General features: G+C 37.6%; 1 long non-coding RNA gene across 1 annotated transcript; it reads left to right on the top strand.

The window, feature by feature from the left end:
- The first annotated feature begins 23 nt into the window (after positions 1-23).
- Positions 24-1,003, top strand: LOC128628805 (uncharacterized). Its single transcript, XR_008398158.1, has 2 exons — positions 24-261; positions 819-1,003. It is a non-coding gene; the product is annotated as an uncharacterized LOC128628805 (long non-coding RNA).
- The last annotated feature ends 21,755 nt before the right edge of the window (positions 1,004-22,758 follow it).

Raw genomic sequence — 22,758 nt, 5'->3', positions numbered from 1 at the left:
ACGCATACGCACACACACACACACACACACACACACACACACACACACACACACACACACACAAAACAGATTCTGAGATTGATGAACTGAATCCTGTAGAAGCAGCAGCACTTCTGTAAGTGTCTCTGGATAAGGAAAATGAAATTGTGTAGTTTCCACTAGAGGTGTGATTTCTGAGGTCTTTTCTCTTTAGGAGGAAGATGTGGAGAGAACGTGATTACTGAAGGACGTCCGGACTGTAAGAGAAAGCAGAAGGATCAGGTTAGTGTACATGCAGGCCTGAGCTCAGCTGCATTTTTATTATTATGTGGCATCTTTAAGTCTTTGATCCAGAAGATAAATGACTGAAAATGAACTATAAAATTTCATCAAATTCTCATCGTCCATCAGAGTCCTACTGTATTCTAAATTTAATCTCCATTTCATTCTGCATGGCTTCTACAGTAACAGTTATAGCAGATTTGTTTCTACCTTTAGAGATTTAGTTGTATTTGTGATACACTGCAGGTAACACACATGAACCACACATGCTTTCACTGAACAGTGAGTTATAGGAAAATATATTCTGCTGCTTTTATCAGAACCACATGGGCAGTGTTTAGCTGAATGGTTGCGTCATTGGACCTCTCCTTGGAAGCTTGTGAGTTCAAATACCAGTTCTGCTGCTGCTGCTGGACCCATGACCAAGGCCCTTCACCCTCAACTGCTCAGATGTATAAATATAAGTTGTGTTTCTGGAGTCAACAGTAAAAGCACTAGAAATTGGTGTGTGTGTGTGTGTTTTATATGTATAATTTTCATGTTCTGTCTTTCCACAGACTGAACCTGATGTTACTTACTCTACTGTAACCCACGTGAACACAGCCGGAGCAGCACGGGTCCAGATCAACGCTGGAGACAAAACTGAATATGCCAGCATTCTAACAATCTAATCCACAGTAAATATCTAGAATAATACTGAATACATGCAGTATATTAAATACACACCATGGTAAGCACAGGATTCACAATATTAGCTTGTTTATTTTACTGTGACATTTTTATTTTTTATTTACTTGACCATTAATACCAGATTTAATCATATTTGTGTGCTGATGGATAATCCTGCAAATTATATTTTGTTTGTGTTTGTGTCATTTAATATAATTTATTATTTTGTATCATTTGTTTTTATTTACATTTATGGCATTTGGTAGACGCCCTTATCCAGAGCGACTTATATTTATTTCATTTAAACAACTGATGAATTGAGGGTTAAGGGCATTGCTCAAGAGCCCGACAATGGTAGCTTGGCAGTGCTGGGGCTTGAACTCCTAACCTTCTGATCAGCAACCCAGAGACTTTAACCACTGAGACACCACTTATATGTTCTTGAAGGCTTTTGTCATCACCCTGTTTTGCGTAAGACGACTGCTGTAGAAGTTCTTGTTTGTGACTGTCGTGGGAAAGTCTCTCTGGACTGAATGTGTGTTTCTAAACTAGATGTGGTGAAATTGTTGTGAAAACCTTATAGCATGTTAAAGGGTGCATGATAGTGTGCTTGTTGAGTGTGGAGTATCACACAGTATTCTCTGTGCATGGTACATCTTTCATTAACTTTGAGAAAGAGGAAGTAGCCATTTTCCCATCAGTCCCCACTGCCCTGCCCTGGTCTTGCAGTCCCTCTGACATGCTGAGTGTCTCAAAGTGGCTCTGAAGTACCATTAGAACGCTAGTTATGCATGCAAGTGTGGTTTTATAAACTGATAATACCTTTCAGAGGCGTGTGTATGACCTTGCAGCAAAGTCATAAAGTGGCATGATTGTAATTTAGCATCCTGCAGAATCTTGTAAAGAGGGGCCTTAAAGGACTCTGGCACATGTGAGGAGGGAAACTGCTGGTACCCCTGCTGTCAGTCATTAATAATGTCTGCCACTTGTCAGAGTGGCAGTGAACCAGCCTCATGCTGATGAATTGTGCAGCTTGTTCCACTGTAAGACCGAGTGCTGGAAATAGGCATGAACCGCTGACATGAACCAGTCCTGTGGTTGCACGGCATAGATACATCTGACACCTTTAGCATTCAATGTTTTAGCACGGAGGATCTTTTAGGAACCAGTTCAGCCCTCTCTGATGTAGAATTGTATAGAAATCATTTGAATAAAGTAGCACAAGGAGTAGAATCCTTTGTTTTGAGCTTGGTTTTCAATCATGCTTCATTTTGAGCTCCAAACACTAGATCCCTTTGTGATAGAAAGTCAGTAATATCAAGTAGGTACTTTCCACATCTCTCTTTGCCTGGAACATACCCAGCAAACAATTCGACGTCGAATAGTCGGCGAAAAGTTGCAAAGATTATCGTCGATATGACGTATAATCAAGCCACTTTCAAGGCGTAAAACAGGGACATTTTTATACACATTTTATCGTATAAAAACCAAGCCTCTAAATGTAACGGCTCTAAGCGGGTATTATACATCGAAACGAAGCGTGATTTTGATGAAACCATCGTGTACTGCTCACATTCAAGCGTGATATCGATCACTATCAGATCAACTTTCATATTTATTAAACGCGATTTCGACCGCGTATTAGCAATGAAGGGATTGCGACTTCAGAATCTTTTATTCAGGTATATAAAATAAAAAACATTTTTACATGTCATGGAAATGCCTAGAGTATAATCTACTTATCATTCCATTCATATATAACACAAACATACCAGTTCAAGATATAGCCTATATGTACAATGAAATCCAACGTGGTTTAGGGACAATATTTGCACATGCGTGTGCTAAGCTTCGTACGTTTGGTTTCGTATGCAAGACATTTCGTATTCCCTTAAATTGGAGAATACGCTATCAAAAAATGAAATAAAAATAAATCTTATTGAACAGTGAACTTTGAAATTACTCAGCAGTAACGTCATTAATCAGTTTTTTTTCGCATAATTTCAAAGTAATATAGCGTTTGAAGAATGTTAACATTGTTCAAGCTTCTTTTCTACGTATATTCGACGTCGATGATTTTTTTTCATCATGATCAAGCCTCTTTTCGACTAACTGTAGCTTTCATTTCAACGGCGGGGGTTTGCTTGACTTCGTCGAAAGCGCATTTGTGTTTGCTGGGTAGCATCCTCTTTTCCATAAAGAGAAGAAGAGAAGAAAACATATGGACTATGGCTTATATACAGCATGGTGCAGTTATAGGGTTAATTAATTTATTTATTCATTTGTCTTCAGTAACTGTTTTATCCTGGTCAGCGTCGTCATGGATCCGGACTCTATCTCAGCAACACTGGGCACAAGGTGGGAGAATTCAGATGGGACACCAGTCCATCTCAGGGCACCATTCACACATATTCAAACCCAGGGACAATCTAACATTTTTGTCCAAAAAACAATGTTTTTGACAGTGGGACAGTGGAAGGAAACCGCACAAACACAAGGAGGACATGCAAATCTCTGCTCAGACATTAACATAGTTTCATTTGCAACTTTTAAGGATTTATAAGGACCTTGTTGACTGCACAATTATGTATACACTCTTTTAATGTGTGTTCATGTCATATTCTAAGTCTTCAAGGCATCTCACCAGGTCTAAACATTTAAGGTCTAAATGTTTTTATGTATTCTTTACAATAAGTTTCTCACTCTTCTTGGTTTTGCTTGTGCACACACTTCTTAAATAATATAATATTCCCATATATTGAAAATACATTAGAAATTGTACTTTTGAAACATTTGTACAATTCCTGTAGCTTGTTTGTAGCTTATATATTTTCATATTATTTGCAGTGATGGCAAAAAAAAAAAAAAAAAAAAAAAAGAAAAGAAAATGACAGTGGAGCATGATATTTGAAAATTTCATTGTAGCACAATTACATCCCTAATATTTTCACATAAATAAACACATTTGAAGCACAGAATTTCTTCAGAATCATAATGTATTAAAATTATGAAATCAACAGCCTCGAATTTCTGGCTGCAATAATTACTTCATACCACCAGATGTCGATGGGGCTTGAGTTTTCAGTGTTCCAAAGCTTCAGCTCAATCAAGAAGAAGCATCAAGAAGCTTTTTTTTAGCATTGTTATTTAAACATGGGAAAATGTAGATTTGAATGTAACTTCTTTAAAGATTTGTAACTAATTTAGAACTCATTTGTTAGAAGAGGAGGACCTTATGAAATAAATTTTTTGCTTGCTGTAAATAAAGGATCAAAATTGCTCTTATAACAATCTAGGCTGGATAATAGTCATATGAGACAAGCCAGGGGAGTAAGCTATGTTTTGATTCAAACAAATGTTTTATACCTCAGTTAGATAAACAATTTAGAGATAAATAGGAAGCAGATTTTACCATTAAAGAATTGAACTAAGCAGTTAACAGCCTTGGATAAATTTATAAATCTCTTGGGCTTGAAATACGATCTGCCAACATTTACAGATATTTCTGGAGCTCCTTATGAGCTGTTTTCGGTTAAGCAATTAAGAACTTTATTCTTCACACCTCTTAAGCCAGGAAAAAACTTAAAACACATTAGAAAATAATTACCCTATAACTCTGTTAAACACAGACTATAAAATGTAGACTTGTGTCTATGCTTCTCATCTAAAGAAAAAGGTCTGACACAGGTAATCAGTGAGACACAATCTGGATTTGAGACAAATCTCAACACATAATAATATCCATTTAATACAAGATCTTCCTGATGATAGTGGTTTGGTTGTTGATGATAGGTTTGTTATGTTTCTTGACTTTCATAAAGCTCCTGATACAACAGAGTATTAATTTATGGGTACAGCATTTAGGCTTTATGAGTTCAGGGAGAATTTTTGTAAGATTACTTTATATTGTAATACAAATAGATGCATTTCTTTACAAGGACCCTCACATCTTTTGAAATCAGTAGAGATATTAAACAATGTTGCCCAGTATAGTTAAACCCATTCCACAAGTATTTTTTTATAATGGTGAAAAATGTTAAATTCTACACTGTACCGCCACTCCCTATACACAGAGTACCTACAGTTTGCGAAGGACACCAAATCCCGGGGGGGGGGGGGCACCATCTCTGTTGCTCAAAAAAAAACATTTCATTCTATATTAATAGTAACAAACTTAATTTACGCATACATAAATATATACATAAACACTTTAAAAATGCATTTTACGGCATTCAACCAGTTCCCAGCTCATGCTTGCGGCTGACTACAAATGATCGTCATCATAACTGATGGACAACTATGCCTGGGAAAAGAAAAAGAAAAAAAGCCCAAGATAAAACCCATACCTCAGTTTCAGGAATGTTCACGAACCTGTGAATCGTTATATTTTTTCTATTAATTAATGGTCTATTAATTAAGTAATTCATTAATTTGTCTATTATTAAATATTTGTTAATGGTTGAGATTAAATGTGTTTAACGCCGTTAATAATTTGACCACCACCAAGGCATCTGATTACTCGCTCTGAGTTTGCATGTTTTGATGTCCACATGTTCTTGTTCAAGAAATTACAGTGACTGTAGCATTTCTATCACAAAGAAGTGGCCAAATATTAAAGATTAAGTGGACATTTGAATGAAATGTTTGGCCAATATTATACAAGAATTTGAGCTGTAAAGTGTAACAAAAACAGGCTGTTGTCGCCCTCTGCAGGCATTTGATTAAATACATAATTAACTTTTTTGTTTATATTATGTATATTACATCAGTGGTTCCCAAACTTTTCCAGGGCAAGGCCCCCCAAATGGCATTAACATTGTCCTGGCGGCCCCCAAGGGGGACGTGGCCCCCACTTTGAAAACCACTGTATTACATAATGTATTTTAACAGTGTTGTTCAATAAAACCATACAATTTACAGAAGAGCACTTGAGTTGTCTGGCAATAATCAACTCTGAATTAGCAAACACATTATCATATGATGAACTCATTGATGACTTCACTGGAAAGTTCCTTTTTCCAGGAAAAGCAGGAGTGTGCCTTTGTATATTTTGAAAATTGGAATGCTCCAACATAAGACATATGCCAGTGTTTATTTTTTTATTAAATCTATTGTTTGATTTTTATAATATTCATTCTTTTTAAAAGTTTTATTAAATAATTTTTTGTTTGCATTTTATGCTACAATTGTTAATAAATACAATAATTTTTTTAAACTTCAATAACATTTGGAGGAGAGGAGAGGGGAGGGAGTGAGGGAGGGGTGGAGAGAGGGGAGGAAGGGGTGGAGGGAGGGAGGGAGGGAGGGAGGGGGAGCACAACAATACAATTCTGCTAAGGGCACCCATTTGGCCAGTAGAGGACCTGATTCTGCCTTAACATTACACTTGTCACAAATGGATGTGAAAATCTGCAAACAGATGTCTCAAAGAGGTTTGATGAAGTTCCCTTTCAAAGGGAACTTCAATGTTGCGTTTAGCATAACAGTATGGGGGCGCCCTTGCGCCCGCGACCGGTATCTGAAGCTTGTGTAAAATAATGCCTCTAGTCTGCCATGATCAGGCGCGTCGCATGATATATATATGGCACCTGTGAACTACGCCGTCAGCCTTTTTAACTTCAGTGAGACTGCATGTCAGTTGTTTGTGTGACAAAAATACGTTTAATTTCTCCTCTATATTTTTCTCAAAATGTCTAAACTTTTCTATCCCTTTTTAAAAGAAAAGAGAAAGAAAGAATAAGCGAGAAAGAATTCAGGAAGTGTGTTACGCCTTGCTCCCATTTCATCCCGGGAGGAGACAGACACGCTTTCTGTGTGAAGTGTTTGGGCATGGAGCATGCAACGGTAGCACTCGAGAGGTCTCACTGTCAGCATTGTGAACATTTCATGATTAGGCAACTACGCTCTCGGCTCGCTCTCTTCTCGTCCAAAGGGAGTTGGGTTTCAGAGCCTCACGGATCTGGGCCGGCCGCTGTCAAGGCAGCCAGCCGGCTCAGGTCCTGGGGATCTCATATGGATTTGGAAGAGGTGCCGGAGACGAGCGCTGCTCTATCTCTTGCTCTGTCTTCCAGGTCCGGCTCTCCGCCTGACTTTGGAGCTCGCAAACAGCAGCGTCCAGCCAGTTCCTCCCCCGTCGTGTCAAGTTCGCCCAGGCATCCATGAGTGGAGCCGGGCCAACGGTAGTGCGAGGGAGGCACAGAAGTCGAGTGTGGTGGCCCACCTCCCCCCGCGGAGAGCCAGGGTGACTGGGCGGCCACAGCCGCAGCCTGCTAACAGGCTTGATCTAAGAATGATCATAAAAGCAAATAAGGAATGGTCTTGATGGGTCACGGAGGGATGTATCAGGGGACATGAGGTTGTTAGGGCAGATAGCCCCCAGTGCCACTGTAGGGCCTGCCCTTGCCAAGGCCATCCCACGTTTTCAGTGTTCTCTGGTGAGCAAGCTGTCACAGGGCAACGGAAATCTGATGCTTTCCCTCCAACAGGATGTGGAAATACTAATGTCACTGAAAGACCATCTGGCAGCGTGGAAACTACTGCCAAATGTGTTTCTATGGGTTCTTTTGGAGGCAACGCATACCAATTTTAGGTACTTCCCTTCGGGCTAGCTTTATCCCCTCGCACCTTCACAAAGTGCATGGATGTTGCTCTGGCTCCCTTGCGACTCCAAGGCATCCGTGTACTAAACTACCTGGACGACTGGTTAATTCTAGCATGATCCAGGGAACTGGCACTTCAACATCAAGATGTTGTTCTCCCCACATGAGGAGCTTCGGGCTCAGGTTGAACCTCAAGATAAGTATTCATTCTCCAGTTCAGAGGACAACTTTTCTAGGGGTTATATGGGATTCTACTACAATGAGGCTGTCTCTATCCCCAACACGCATAGGATTGATCCTATCAACTTTGAGTAAGATAAACCTGGGTCTGGGCATCCCCTCCAGTCTCCCGTCTAAATATTTATTTTTGGGAGAGCATGCCCCTGAACCCCCTTAGCATTTCAGTGTCCATGGATTCAAAATCGCTCCTACGCCCCTGGAAAACATACCCAACTCTGCTAATGAGCAATTATCTGTAGACCAGCTGTAGTAGTACCAGCTTTATGGCACAGGATGTCGCTACTTAGCCACTTAGCCATAACTCACTAACGTCTACTAGTGTGTTGATTCGGTCCCTCAGGCTTCCTAGGGGTCATCTAACAAACTTCATTTGAGCTGATAAAGTATAGAAACAGCCGTTAAGATCAGGATTAATGCGAGGAGAAAACTGTACAAATTCAAAACACTTAGAGTAATTTATAATGCATTCATTTTTTATTTAGGTAAAATTTAATATAAAGAAAAGGCTACATGCAAGCATAAAGAAAATGATGCCTAAGACAGATAACAATGATGATACTATAAAGTAACATAAAACCACCACATGAGATTAAATATGAATAAATATTCATACTGCATATAAAAAGTTAATTGAGTCTTGGAAAGAGTGATGAAAGAGATCTTCAAAAATAAAAAATGAGACCGCGGTTGCTGTGGTTTCCTGATAATCACACTATATAACAGAGAGACTCTCAGGCAGTGTGAAAGAGTGCGTGTGTGTTTTTCACTTTGAGGGACTGGTGTGTGCGCAGAAGAATCAGTAATGATGAAGTGCTTGTATCTTTTGTCTGTTGTGTTATACGTCGCTGCAGGTACGTGAAGTTATTTTCTATTTTCTATTACAGAAAAGAGAGAGAATATTAGCCAGTTCTTAGTTCAGCTGCTTTGTGTTTAGTTCATGTGGTTTCTGTCCAGACTGGGTTTACAGTAGGCCGTAGTTCAGCCCTGTTCCTGAACAACCAAATTGTCCAGAGACAGCAGTAATCTTTATACACAGGTTAAACATACATGTCATGTCTTGTGTTATAATCTCCTTATTTAGACCTGTTCAGCTTTGAGTATGTGGATTTTTTCTTCTTGATTAACTTCAGTCTAAAATGTACTGATGAAGAGAGGTGGGCGAATGAATAAGGAGGAATCTACAATGAGATTATTTTACATTATATTTTACATGCATGTTTTTACACATTTACTGAATTACATCTCTCACAATCTCTGTTTTAATGAATGTACATATAATAACTAATATAATGTGTAATAGAAAAGTTATTTTCCTGTAAGTTTTACATTACTTAATTCTGGTCTTAGCTATAAATAGATGCGTGGGAATTTCACACCTTTTTCTGCTGTCTCTCTGTCTGTGACCACCATCTTCACTTCCTACATCATGCCATATATATACATATGTACACAAATTATATATATATATATATATATATATATATATATATATATATATATATATATATATATATAAACAATAATCTGAAGAGCAACCAAAAACAGTCCAGTGTAGGTGTGAACTCCTTTAATACTGCTTAAAAAGCATCTCTGGGGAATTCCTCAAGAAATCGGTTAAGAAAATGCCAAGAATACACTTCTGGAAATTCTAGGTCAAAAAGGGCATCTACTTTGAAGATGTTAAAATACTAAAATATTTTGATTTAATTTAGATTTTTTTATCACAAAATAATTCCCATAGTTCAATTTGTCTTACTCTAGAGTTTTGATGATTTTTGAGGTTTTATTATTATTATAAAATGTGGAGAAAAATAAAATAAAAATAAAGAATGAGTGTGTCTAAACTTTTAATTGGTTGTGTAAATACACATGTTTTGGGAGACCCCATTAGTCAGGTAATGGTGTACTCACACTAGACGATCTGTATCGTGCCCGAGCACATTTAACCCCCAAAGTCCAGTTTGTTTGACTAGTGTGATCGCTTTGTACCGTGCCCAGACTATCTTGGAGAGGTGGGCTCGGGCACAGTTCAGCTGGACTTGGGCATGGTACGCATCGAGTGTGATTGTTAATTGGTGGCCGAGCACGAAACTCGAAACATGATGTCACTGATGTGACTGTCAACTTCCTCTGTAAAATCTTCTGATGCAATCATGCTTGGGCACAGTACAAGGCAACCGGGCCTAGTGTGAGTACGCCCTAATTTGAGGGAACAAGTTTACTCAGTCAGTTGAGTACAGTCGACTTGTTGGGGTTTTCAGTGTGTTACCTGATATTAATGTTTTTCAGTTCATTGTGTTATGAAAGAAAAGGTGTTCCTGTGGAGGGAGGGATGAAGGGAGAGCGCGAGAGAGAGAGAGAGAGCCTTTGCTAGTGTTCTGGTAGAATGAGTTGATTTTGTGTATGAAGTGTTTTGGTGGTAACTGCTGTACTGAGCTTCATGTTGATGAAGAGAAGGGTTTTGAAAAAGAGACCTCAGTGTTGAGAAAGGTATGTAACCAAGTGTAAAAAAAAGATTGTAATAGATGTATGACCATGTGCTCATTGAGTGTGGAGTATTACTCAGTATTCTCTGTGCATGGCACAGACTGATGCTGAAAGAAAGAGGAAGTAGCCATTCTCCCATCAGCCCCCATGCTGCCCTGGCCACAATCGTGTGGTTACTCTGACATGCTGAGTGTCTCACACTGGCTCTAACATGAGAACACTAGTTATGTGCATGACTGTGACTCCAGATAACTTGCAGAGGTGGTAAGAATCACACAGATACCTTCCTGTGTGTGTGCATGCTGAGACCAGGGGCGTAGCTAGGGCTAATTTTAGTCTAGTGATTACAGCGAGCAAGGACACACACACACACACACACATACACACACACAGAGGTGCTTGAAAGTTTGTGAACCCTTTAGAATTTTCTATATTTCTGCATAAATATGACCTAAAACATCATCAGATTTTCACACAAGTCCTAAAAGTAGATATAGAGAACCCAGTTAAATAAATGAGACAAAAATATTATACTTTGCCATTTATTTATTGAGGAAAATGATCCAATATTACATATGTGTGTGATAGGGATACGAGAACTGATACTTCGGTACCAAGTCGGTACCGACATTCTTAAAACGTGATGGTACTTGTTTTTCTGCTGTAACGTCAGTACTGTCAGTAATGAAGCTACCAGGGTTGCAATTCTTCCAGAACTGATGGGGGAAGCAAATACGCATAAGTGTTTTAGTTGGTCCACAAGTGGTGGTGAAGAAGAAGAACACCTACAAGCACACGGGAAAAACTATGTAAAATATTATATCTTATATTTTATATATATATATATATATATATATATATATATATATATATATATATATATATATATATATATATATATATATATATATATATATATGTGTGTGTGTATATATATATATATATATATATATATGTGTGTGTGTGTATATATATATGTATGTCAGTAAAATATTGTTCTCCGCTTAATATACCGCTTTGTTTGTATTTCCATATTTGTAAGTCACTTTGGATAAAAGCATCTGCAAAATGAATAAATGTAAATGTACTTTGGACTGGTATTGGATTTGACATATTTTTCAGTCTAATATATGATTTATTTTGGTAACACTGTAGTGTTTTATAGAGCTACACCTGTATGATCCTTTCATTACAACTGACATAAACATTAATAAAGGCTTGAATAGATGTCAGTCACCTGCTTTTTTTTCTGCTGTGACCACCATCTTCACTTCCTGCATAACACCTTATTTACAGTTATTTAAAAATAATTAGTTGAATGCATTTGTCAGTACTGTGTTCACATTTTCAAAAAAAAAGTTTTAAAGAAGTGAACTTAGTGTGTATAAATAATTGTTAAAAATGGAAACTGATCAGTTTAAAGAAATCTGTACATTGTGTAGAATTACTCTCTCCAAGTGGTCTTTATTTTCAGATGTAGCTGTAACATGGTGTCTAATCACAGCTGTTTAACTACAAGTGACTCTCTGGGATTTAAAAGATAAATACACAAATGATCACAAAATAGTGTAACACACACAGTAGTTAGGATCTGGGCTGAGAAACAAGAGATTAAAGCTTTGAGTCCAGCTGATGATGATCCACTACTGACCCTGTGTGTTTAAGTAAAACTCTTAATGACAAACTGGACAATTCCTTCAACCTCATGACTTGTTTTTTGCTCTTAACATCAGCTGTGAGCTTTATATTAAAAGATGTGAACCTTTCCTAATCAAACCAACACTAAAATATGGTACAATCCTAACTAAACTAAATATAAACAAACAAAAATTATGATCTGCTTGCTGCATGTACCAATTCTCAAATTATTCCAAACTGTATTTTCCATATGAACTAATAATATAGAAATTGAATAATGTAATTTCCATATTTATTAATAATAATTAATTCTTATTAAAACTAAGTAGTCAGTAGTAAAACAGACACGTTTCGAGACTTTGGAATTAAATGTACTGAAGTATTTTTCTTAATTAAATTTTGAAATGTTGTACTTCGTATTGTGTTCAGTAGATTGTGAGTTTTTGTATGTTTGTTTCTGTAGGCTGTTCTGTCTCTGCTGATAATCAGACAGAAATCACAGGACACAAAGGTGGTTCAGTGCTGTTACCCTGCTCCTGCTCTGACCTGAACACCAAACCTCAGAAATTCACCTGGGAGACCTTCAGAAATGGACGTCTGACAGAAATGTTAAATGATGAACACTACCGTGACAGACTTCAGCTGTTTAATCACATTTCTCCTGCTAATCTGTCTCTGTTCATATCTGACCTGAGAGAAGAGGATGCGGTAGACTACAGGTGCAGCACTGAGAAGGAACACAGAGACATCAAGCTTTATGTTAAAGGTAAAATATTTAAATACACAATAAAAGTTGATATTCAGTGAAAACAGACTTGATCAGTGTTCAAATGAATTATAGTTAAATATGTAACCAAAAAGTTTACTCCATTTTCCAGGGTTTAGGATTTTACTCTAGAAGTCATTTTGTCAAAATCACGTTATAAATAGCAATAAATACTGATTGTGGGTATCAGACTGACCTGAACTTTGGAATGCTATCAGATTGGATTGGTCTAATCTATGATTTATTTTGGTAACACTATATATATATATATATATATATATATATATATATATATATATATATATATATATATATCCATAAAAATGTCCGAATCATATTCTGGTGAAGGTAAGCTGATTATCTTCATTCTGTTTACAAATATATTGTATCTAAATACAAAACTCTGCATACAATTATATGACATAAAAATCTGTAAGAGAAGCTACAGGGGCATACAGTTCACAAATGTGTTGCATAAAAATTCATAACTGTTTTGAAAAACAATGTTTAAATGGCATTATGACATAATTTAAATTGAAGGACGGTGTAAATTTAGTCAGTTAAGAACTTAGTAAAGAACAGTCCAATAGTCTGATGCAGCAGGTTTTTGGGGCAGCTGTGGCTCAGGTGGTAGAGGGAGTCGTCCACTAATCGTAGGGTTGGCACTTCGATTCCTGGCCCACATGACTCCACATGCCGAAGTGTCCTTGGGCAAGACACTGAACCCCGAGTTGCTCCTGATGGCAAGTTAGCGCCTTGCATGGCAGTTCTGCTACCATTGGTGTGCGAGTGTATGTGTGAATGGGTGAAAGAGACACAGTGTAAAGCGCTTTGGATTAAAAGCAATATATAAGTTCTCCATTTACCATTTTACTGACAATACCTAATGCGTCATGCCATCTCAAGTGGTCCAATAATTACAAAGTTGGTTGCTTGACTGTTTCTAATTTTCATAATTATTTTTGAGTGATTACCTCTGTTACGCTCCCGCCAGCAGATGGTACTGCGGCGTCGACATGCACGAGCGGCTTTAGAGAGCGCGCGTGCACGAGACTCTTGTATATGGACATGCGCCTTTGTTTGTTTTGGCTCTCCCCCTGTTTAAGCATTGGTTTATGTTCGAGGGTGTGTCTTGATTTACTAGAGGTGTCTGTGTTTTAGTTTGATTGTGTTTGTTATTTAAACCCCTCGTGTTGCTGTGCACTTCGAGCAGTATTAAAAAAAAGTAGTTGAACCTCTGAGTGTAATGCTCATCGTATGCAATCGTAATGCTGAGTCATAATGAAGATGCACTGTCGTACTCCACTACTCTTGTATCAAGCAGCCTTCCATGCATTTTGGAATAGGCGGGTAATTGTCTGAGTGACTGAAATCGTAATAAGTAACTTAATACGATTAGAAACAAGCAACGTATCTCACCTCGCTATAATGAAAATAATATTAGTTTTGATATTTCAAACTGATATTATCAGAAATATTTGAATTATTTTGATTTAATTAGATTGATTTAGCCTCGGCCCCAGTTTGGGAAGCACTGGTGTACAGAAATGTTTCACTACACTACACGTTATATCAACTTAACATGAACATTGATAAACACAGTCTGTACATCAGCTGATGCTTTAGGAAGTCTTTTAAATACATATCTTTATAAATATTTATTTAGGTTCATGTCAGTTGTTATGAAGGGTTTATGTAGGTGTCATGTAGCCCTATGAAGATGTCCCTTAAGTAATGTCTTAGCTTTATTTATAAGATAAGATACATGTCATGAACATGTATTATAATAACTACTTTTTGTTTTTATGCAAGGTGAAGTATATTAATTGGGATTATTATTTCCAGTTGAAAGAGCATCATTAGCTGAAATAAAATAAATAAAGCCAATACTAAAGATTATTAAAGATTTATCAGTAATTAAAATAAAAATAACCCAGTATAGGTTCAGTGTTGGGTATCAGAGTCCTGATACTGGATTCATGTAGAGAATTTAAACAGGTGATTGGCTCATCCTTTAAAAATCTCTTCTGGTCTGCAGCAGAAAATATTGTGATTTACAAGCACGGAATATTAATAATTGCAGTACTTCTATTATTGACTGTAAATGTTATGTTTACAGGCTGTGAGCTGGTGAAGAAGACAGGGGTAGAGGGTGTGACTGTGTTCACAGGAGAGTCTGTAGTTCTGCCCTGCGTCTGCACTGACCTACAGGACAAACCAAAGTCTGTAAAATGGGAGTTTTCAATACCAGCAACTGGAATCGATCACTTTCAGGAAATTTACCCTGAACAGACTGGACATCACAGAAACAGAGTCAAACTGGTCAGTAACAACGCTCCAGGAGACCTCTCTCTACTCATATCAGACCTGACTGAAGAGGACCAGGGACTCTACAGATGTTCTGTACAGGACGATAGAAGAGTTTTTAGATTATCTGTTAAAGGTACATGTTTTCATTAATGACTGTGAGCATGCTTCACTCCAGTGCCATGTGCCATATTACTAACAGTGATAAAAACAGTCATTAGTTTTAATAAGTTTTGTCTTTTCAGTAGGAAGAAGAGAAACTTCAACACACTCGAGGAAAACAGACACAACACGTCCATCAGAACCGCCTCAGAGTAAACCAACAAACTCTCCACCTGCATCATCCTCAACAACACTGGAACAAGATAAACAGCAAACACACAGCAGCCTCCCTCCAGGTGCCAAAACTTTTCATCAGCAATGAAAAAATACTGTATTATTACATTTATTAATATTTTTGGATGTTTTTTATTACACAGTTTTCTGGATTTGTGTGGTTTTGTTGCTGCTGACACTCATTTATTTGTTGGGGAAGCAGAAGCACAACAATAACACACACAGACACACACACAGCATAGTTTTTTTAACTGTTACTTGATGCAATTTCACTTTCAGATTAAATCCTTGGGTATTTAACTCACTATTTTGGTCTCACAATTCAGAATATGAAATCAGATTTGGAGATTAAATGAAGAATTTGTGATCAAACTCACACATTTACATGAACATGGATTTACATGAAGTTAACCACATCATTCAGTTCATGCTGAAAGAACTAAATGTTTTGCCAATACATTTTGTTGAAATTTTCCCTTAGGGATCAGATCACGGTGAAGGCAGTCAATCAGTCAGTCTGTCTCTCTGTTTGTTCACAAGTATTCTGATCCAAATAAGTAAATGTTTACTTTCACTCATCAGTACTGCAAAAATAAAGCTTTAAACATGGCTCTTTGGTTTTTTTTTTTATTCAGTATTATTGTGTGTGAGTTCAAACAGCACAGCATGTCTCCTCACCTTACTAGAGAAACCACTTACAAACCACTAGAGGTGTGATTTCTGAGGTCTTTTCTCTTTAGGACGAAGATGTGGACAGGACGTGATTACTGAAGGACATCAGGACTGTGAGGGAAAGCCGAAGGATGGGGTTAGTACACGTAAAATAACAGTTATTACAGATTACACACATGTAACACACATGCTCTCATTGAACAGTGAGTTATAGGAAAATAACTTCTGCTGCTTCTATCAGAACAACACATGGTGTAAAGAAAGAAGTCAGATTTGGAGATTTTTGTCGTCTTTACAGGATTTTACTTGCTTCTTAGAGTCAACACCAACAGCCACAGTATTGTCACTGTTTGTGTGTTATATGTGTAATTTTCATGTTCTGTCTTTCCACAGACTAAACCTGACCTTGTCACTTTCTGTACTAAATAACACATGAACACAGCCGGAGCAGCACGAGTTCAGATCAACGCTGGAGAGAAAACTGAACATAGCAGCATTATAACAGTCTAATCCAAAATAAATATAGACACATTCTCAGATATTATAGAATAATGCTGAAAACATATATTAAATACACACCATGGCCTAGCGCAAGCCTCACTCTTTATTGTTGGATTTTTTTGTAAGTATGTGAAATTTTGCTATTTAAAAAATCAGATTCAGACATATACATGCGTGTGTGTGGGGGGGTGGTGGGTTCCAGATAATTGTGTTCTGTTCACCTTCATTTATATTAGCTAAGGGTATTGTTCTGCATTCACTTTGTCTATTAATCATTAAAAACTGCTGATGGATAATCTTGCAAATTATATTTTGAATGTTATTGTATATCTTATGTGTACCATTCTTACGTATATGAGATTAAGAAATAAATGCTCTAGGAGACTTTTGCATAAATAGACTGCTAGAGAAGTTCTTGTTTGTGACTTTTTTAAAACTTTGAGTAAGAATAAAAAAGGAGGATTGTTGAATCTGCCTGAACTGAACGTGTATTTCTATTCTTTCCCCCTAACACTCCTTACAATTTGTTCACTTTTTTTCACAATTAGTTACATGCTTTTATTAATAATGCATTTACTGAAAAGTGATGTGCTTCATTTACATGATTCAAATGTGTACAGCATATTCACACGAATAAAATAATTACATCAACACAGTTATTTGCAAAAGAATGTAAACTGAAAGAGTGAAATTGTGTTGGTGTAATATATATTTTGTTCATGCAGGAATGAAGAAATCATTTGAAAAGTGGATCACTTTTTTTCAGTGCTTGATTGATGTTGTACTTGTATATGTGAGTCTATATGTGTAGTGAAAATACATACTTATACCACAGTGCAGTAGAATCCTCGATTCTGATTGGCTGACAAACGTTCTGAGGCATGCGATTATTTTTCAGTAAATGCACAGCTAAAGTAGTTCCAGTCAGGTCGTGACCGCATTACAGTTCGATATCACTTCACCAAAATAACTGAAATAACGGAAAAGTTAGCCTACTGTCCACCACAGCACACACATTTAACAACAAATAACATGATAGAAAATATCGATTCTCCACAAATAAGTAATAACTGACTACGAGCCGTTGAATTATTGTAAAAATAACATGCACCCGAGATTGTAATGCGGCCACAAGGCAAAGAGGAGGATTGAACCACTGATATGCAGTTATTGGGAGAGAGAGAGAGAGAGAGAGAGAGAGAGAGAGAGAGAGAGAGAGAGAGAGAGAGAGAGAGAGAGAGAGAGAGAGAGAGAATGTGTGATTGCAGTGAGACAGAAAAGCCGGTGACCAAGTATCAATGTTTATTTATTTATTTGTTATTTTTTCGGCAGTAATAAAAAACGAATAAACCCTGTGAACAAGGAGGCTTATTGATATTTCTTTATATATTTGTACTATTTTTATATAATCATGTCTCTCTCATTCACTCTCTCTCTCTCTCTAACTCTCTCGCTCTTGCTCTCCCTTTCCAATAATTTCATATCAATGGATCAATCCTCTGTTACTAGCTCTAAAATGATGTTTTGGAATTAGCAATGTAGGCTTGAGATGGGATGCGTAATAAATTAGTTCCACACACACGAGCGTTTTAAGGACAAAAACCTGACAAATTTCAATATTATTCCTTACATATTTATCTGAGGTAAATGTCACATTCTTATAATCACAGACAGTTTTATGTAATGATGGAGTATACTGGATTATTAGTACTGGATTATTAGTATACGGTATTTCTGTTTCATTCCTGTAACACAGTGGTTCTCCACCAGGGGGGTGTGGAGAGATCGGAATGGGGGCGCAAATTGTTTTCAAGAAAAAAAACACAGACGGGACATCATTTGGGTTCTCTGTGTATTTTATTACTTTTCAAATAGAATGCGCATAAATGAAAAACCCCGCCTTCCCTCTCCCTCTGCATTTTCTTTTTGCTGGGGAGAGATGGAGCGACTTTTCAGACCCCTTTAGCCACTTTTTTGCAGCAAGAAAAAAAAAAAAACACAGCCTAACGACAGATCTAGCAACTTTTTGGACAAATCTTAGCAACTTTCCAAATGTGGCCAGTACTTTCCTGCAAGCACGAGGTGTTGCTTTCCCGCTGCAATCTCACCTCTCTCTGCGTCTGCTCTGTTCAGTGAGAGTCTGAGAGCCGGAGATTTAACAATGTCATGGATAACGAGAGGCACCCTTTGTCCCAGTTTACAACATTCTTATGTGAAAGTTTTTAGAATGCAAGACGAATGTAATGCGACATGTTTTACATGTAAAATAGTCCACATTATTACAGCCTAATTCTCTTGTTCAAAGTAGTGATAGTGTTCAGAAACATTCTTGGAGCATTAGATTATGATTTATTTTGTATATGAGCTCATTCAGTAGTGAATTGCATGGCAATTTTTACATATGATTTAATAGTTTATTTTAATAAATATGAAAAAAAATCTAAAAGGTGTGCTTTATAGCTGACACCTAGATGAACACTTTACAGTTGGTTGTGTGACTGTAAGTCATTCCATTCAAATGCTATAGAAGTTAGAAATGTTTATAACAGTGTCGCATGTAACTTTAGAGAAGGTTCCTTAATTTCTGCATATCTGCAAATAACCAACGTCAATCCAACTTTATGCCAGTACTGTCCTGGGGCATCCCATTGTGTGAGCTGGCTATAGAAAACATTGAGCTCTCAGATAATTTTTATTATGTTTAATGTGACTCTCTCTGGGCTTACTCGGGGCCCCGAGTCAGTTGGCCATCGTACTCGGTCCATAAATGCTTGGTCGGCCTCTAAGTTTTCAGAGGTGTATAATTCCCATTGGCAGGCACTAGTCGTTGATCGTTGTCCATCCCATCAGGGTTTAGATGACTTGGTGGTCGCCTTTAACACTGTGTGTAATGATACTTTGGATTGTATAGCTCCATTTAAACAGGTAAAGTCAAAAGCTATATCACAGCCCTGGCTTAATGAAGAGAGTCTGTTTTTCAGTCAAAAGTTTAGACAAGCAGAGAGCAAATGGAAAAATGACAGGCTCCAGGTCTTATTTGAGATACTCAGAGACTGTATGGTTTCTTATCAACAGTTTGTTAAATCGGTCAGGGTGAGGTATTTTTCTGACTCAAGCTCTCAGAATCACCATAGTCCAAATGTTTATTTTGGGTAACAAATGCAGTCCTGAATCCTGTAGGTCACACTGTTGTTGATAACTCTGGGAGAAGTTGTGAAAACATTATGTATTTTTTTTATGGATAAGATTACTGCTGTTAGAGCTATATCTATAATTCTGTCCTAGATCCTGGACATCTTCAAACCTCTCCGGACTCTCTTACCTCTGTCCATTTGGCTGTGTTTGAGCCTGTTACTTCGTCTGTTAGAAATTTATTCAACATCTTAAACCAGCTTATTGTTCACTCTAAATTATTCCACCCATTTGTTAACTCAGGTCTGGGATGTAGTGGGTTCCATGATCCTGTCTATAGTGAATCAGCGTTTGCTAGAGGGGCTGGTCCTATTATATTTTAAGCATGCACTGGTGCAGCCTTTTTTTTTTCATATTAACGGGCATGCCCTAAACTGATTCTCATCCTGTTTATATGGGAGAACCTTTGCTGTGGAATTAGTGAGCTCTATTTCCTGCTCTCAGACTATCTCATCTGGGGTTCCTCAAGGCTCTTGTCTTGGCCCTTGCTGTTTTCTCTATATATGCTCCCTTTGGGATTAATCTGTCAAGAACACAATGTAGCATATCATTGTTATGCAGATAATACCCATTTGCATCTGCCTCTGAAATGTAATGATAACTCCCAACTTGCATCTCTGCTTGATTATTTGGATGTGTCATGTCACAACAAAACAATGACTACATTTCCCATCCTGCACTGCGGCCTACAAACATGGCTGTCATGGACTACACTTCCCACACACAGTTCACCTTCTCAGAACATTATTCAGACACACCTGTTCTCAATCACACTCACAATCACACCACACTATAAAAGAGACTGCTCAATCACAATGTTCTTGTGAAGTAATATGCTCAGTTGCTATTGTCTCTGTCATTTACAAAGCCATGCTTTTGTGTTGTTATTCTTTCTCTTTTTTTTTTTACATTGTTTGTTCCCTTGACCTTGATTTCTGCCTTACCTGATCTAGCCCATTTATCTGATTGCCTGACCTCTGCCTGTCTTTGTTGCTGTTTTTGCCTTGCCCTCAGGAATATATGCTCTTCAATAAAGCTCTTAACTGTGATTGCATCCGTCCTAAATCTCATTACATGACAGGATGAAATAAAGGTGTGGATGGCATCCATTTTTTTTGTAGCTTAATGAGTCAAAATCTGGTGGTGTTTTTTGGTCCATCAAAGTTAGCCAAACAGCTTTCTCTACATCTGGGCTCTTTAGCCACCAATTTTAGGAATGTTAGGTGAGGAACCCTGGTGTGATTTTTGATTCTGAGCTGAAATGTGAAAAAAAACAATTATTTTTCAATAAGGAGCATTGCCCAATTGAAAAGCACCTTGTCTTTCTATGATAGGGACACTGAGATTCATGATACTATTTCATCCAGACTGGATTACTGTAATTCTTTATGTCTGGGGTTGTCTAAAAATATGCTTTCACGAATACAGTTCAGTTGGTACAGTTGGTGCAAAATGCAGTGGACAAACTGTTGACTGGAACGAGGAAATGCTCCAGTATCTCTGCAGTGCTGGCTTCTCTACACTGGTTTCTCTACACTGGTTTCTCTACACTGGCTTCTCTACACTTTCTTCCTGTTGATTTTAGAGTGCAATACAAGATCTTGTTTATGGTTGTTAAAAGTTTACACGGACTTGCTCCAGAATATATTACCAGCCTGTTACAGCATCATTGTGCTGCTAGACCCCTAAGATCATCTCACAGTTTCCTTTTGAATATCCCAAAATCTCGATTGAAAACTAAAGGAGATTGTGCCTTCTCGGTGGCAGCACCACGGCTCTGGAATATCCTCCCCTACATATTAAGCACTTTGGTCAGCTTGTGTTGTTTTTAAATGTGCTATAGAAATAAATGCTGATTGATTTAATTATGTTCCTGTATTGTGGTTATGATATGTGTTGAATTCTCTAATTTGATTGGTGATTCATTTTCTATAACAAATTTTCTGTAATTTAAATCACAGGTTTACATTAATGCTCTATGACACGTGTCAAACTCAAGGTCTGCGGGCCAAATGTGGCCCACCATGTCATTTTATCTGGCCTGTGAGAACGTGATAGGTGCATACGTTTTTGCTGTTCTCATTCCCAACTCATAAAATACCGACGAGTTGTCACACCCCTAGGCGTCTCATACTAGCTGCGTTTACACGGACAACAATAATCCACTCTTAACCCGATTAAGACCATACTTTGATTAAGACACTACCAAGTAAACAGCAATTTTTACTTACCTTAATCTAAATAAGGTCATACTCGAATTAAGCTCTAATAGAATTAAGACAGGTGGAGTACTCCTGTTTTAGTCACATTATGGACGTGTATTACAGACATGTAACTACCTTAATCACATCATGAATGTTGTGTGAGAGCGTTCACCGCATTTTGCGACAGGACACGATGACACACGGCAGTTCTCAACATTTTACGGCGAACAAGAGAGTTCGGCTGCGTCCCAAACCGCGTCCTTACCTACTATAGGCCTGTAGTGGGGAAAAATACATGTATCTCAGCTACTATATAGATGGTAAGTATGTGGTTTGAGACGCAGCCCACGGCTTCAAGCAGTTGTCTATTAGCACGCACAGCCTGACAAATAATTAACTGCACTTAAAGCGTTCCTAAACAAATTAAATAAAAACACCCCAAACTGTATACGGTACCATAAAGAAGACGAACTGTATGTTGATACATGACATTCTGGAGGGAACGTGGCGCGGTGACGTAATGACACGGGCTGTTAATCTAATTATGTTCTAGAACATGTAAAACGGGAACATGACAGGAGTATTCTAAAAGCATATCCAAAACATATGAATAAAACTTTATTTCTCAGAATCGAAGGAGAAAAAAATCATACTGAGGGCCACATAAACTATATCTGCAGCACGTGAAAGCGATTTGGAATTGAGAAATCTCACAAATTAATTTCAACATGTCCAAGAAGAGAAAAACTGATGCACAAGGAAGGCAGTTTCACGAACCATGGGAGAACAAATACATGTTTGTAGTTCAAGGTGAAAAACCAGTATGTCTTTTGTGTTATGAGGCGGTGTCAGTCGTGAAAAAGAGTACTATCTACGTCGGCATTTT

This window comes from Ictalurus punctatus, chromosome 2 (genome assembly GCF_001660625.3).
Source record: "Ictalurus punctatus breed USDA103 chromosome 2, Coco_2.0, whole genome shotgun sequence".
Classification (NCBI taxonomy): Eukaryota; Metazoa; Chordata; class Actinopteri; order Siluriformes; family Ictaluridae; genus Ictalurus; species Ictalurus punctatus.
Note: the sequence above shows the minus strand (reverse complement) of the source record. Positions and strands in the feature narration are given on the sequence as shown.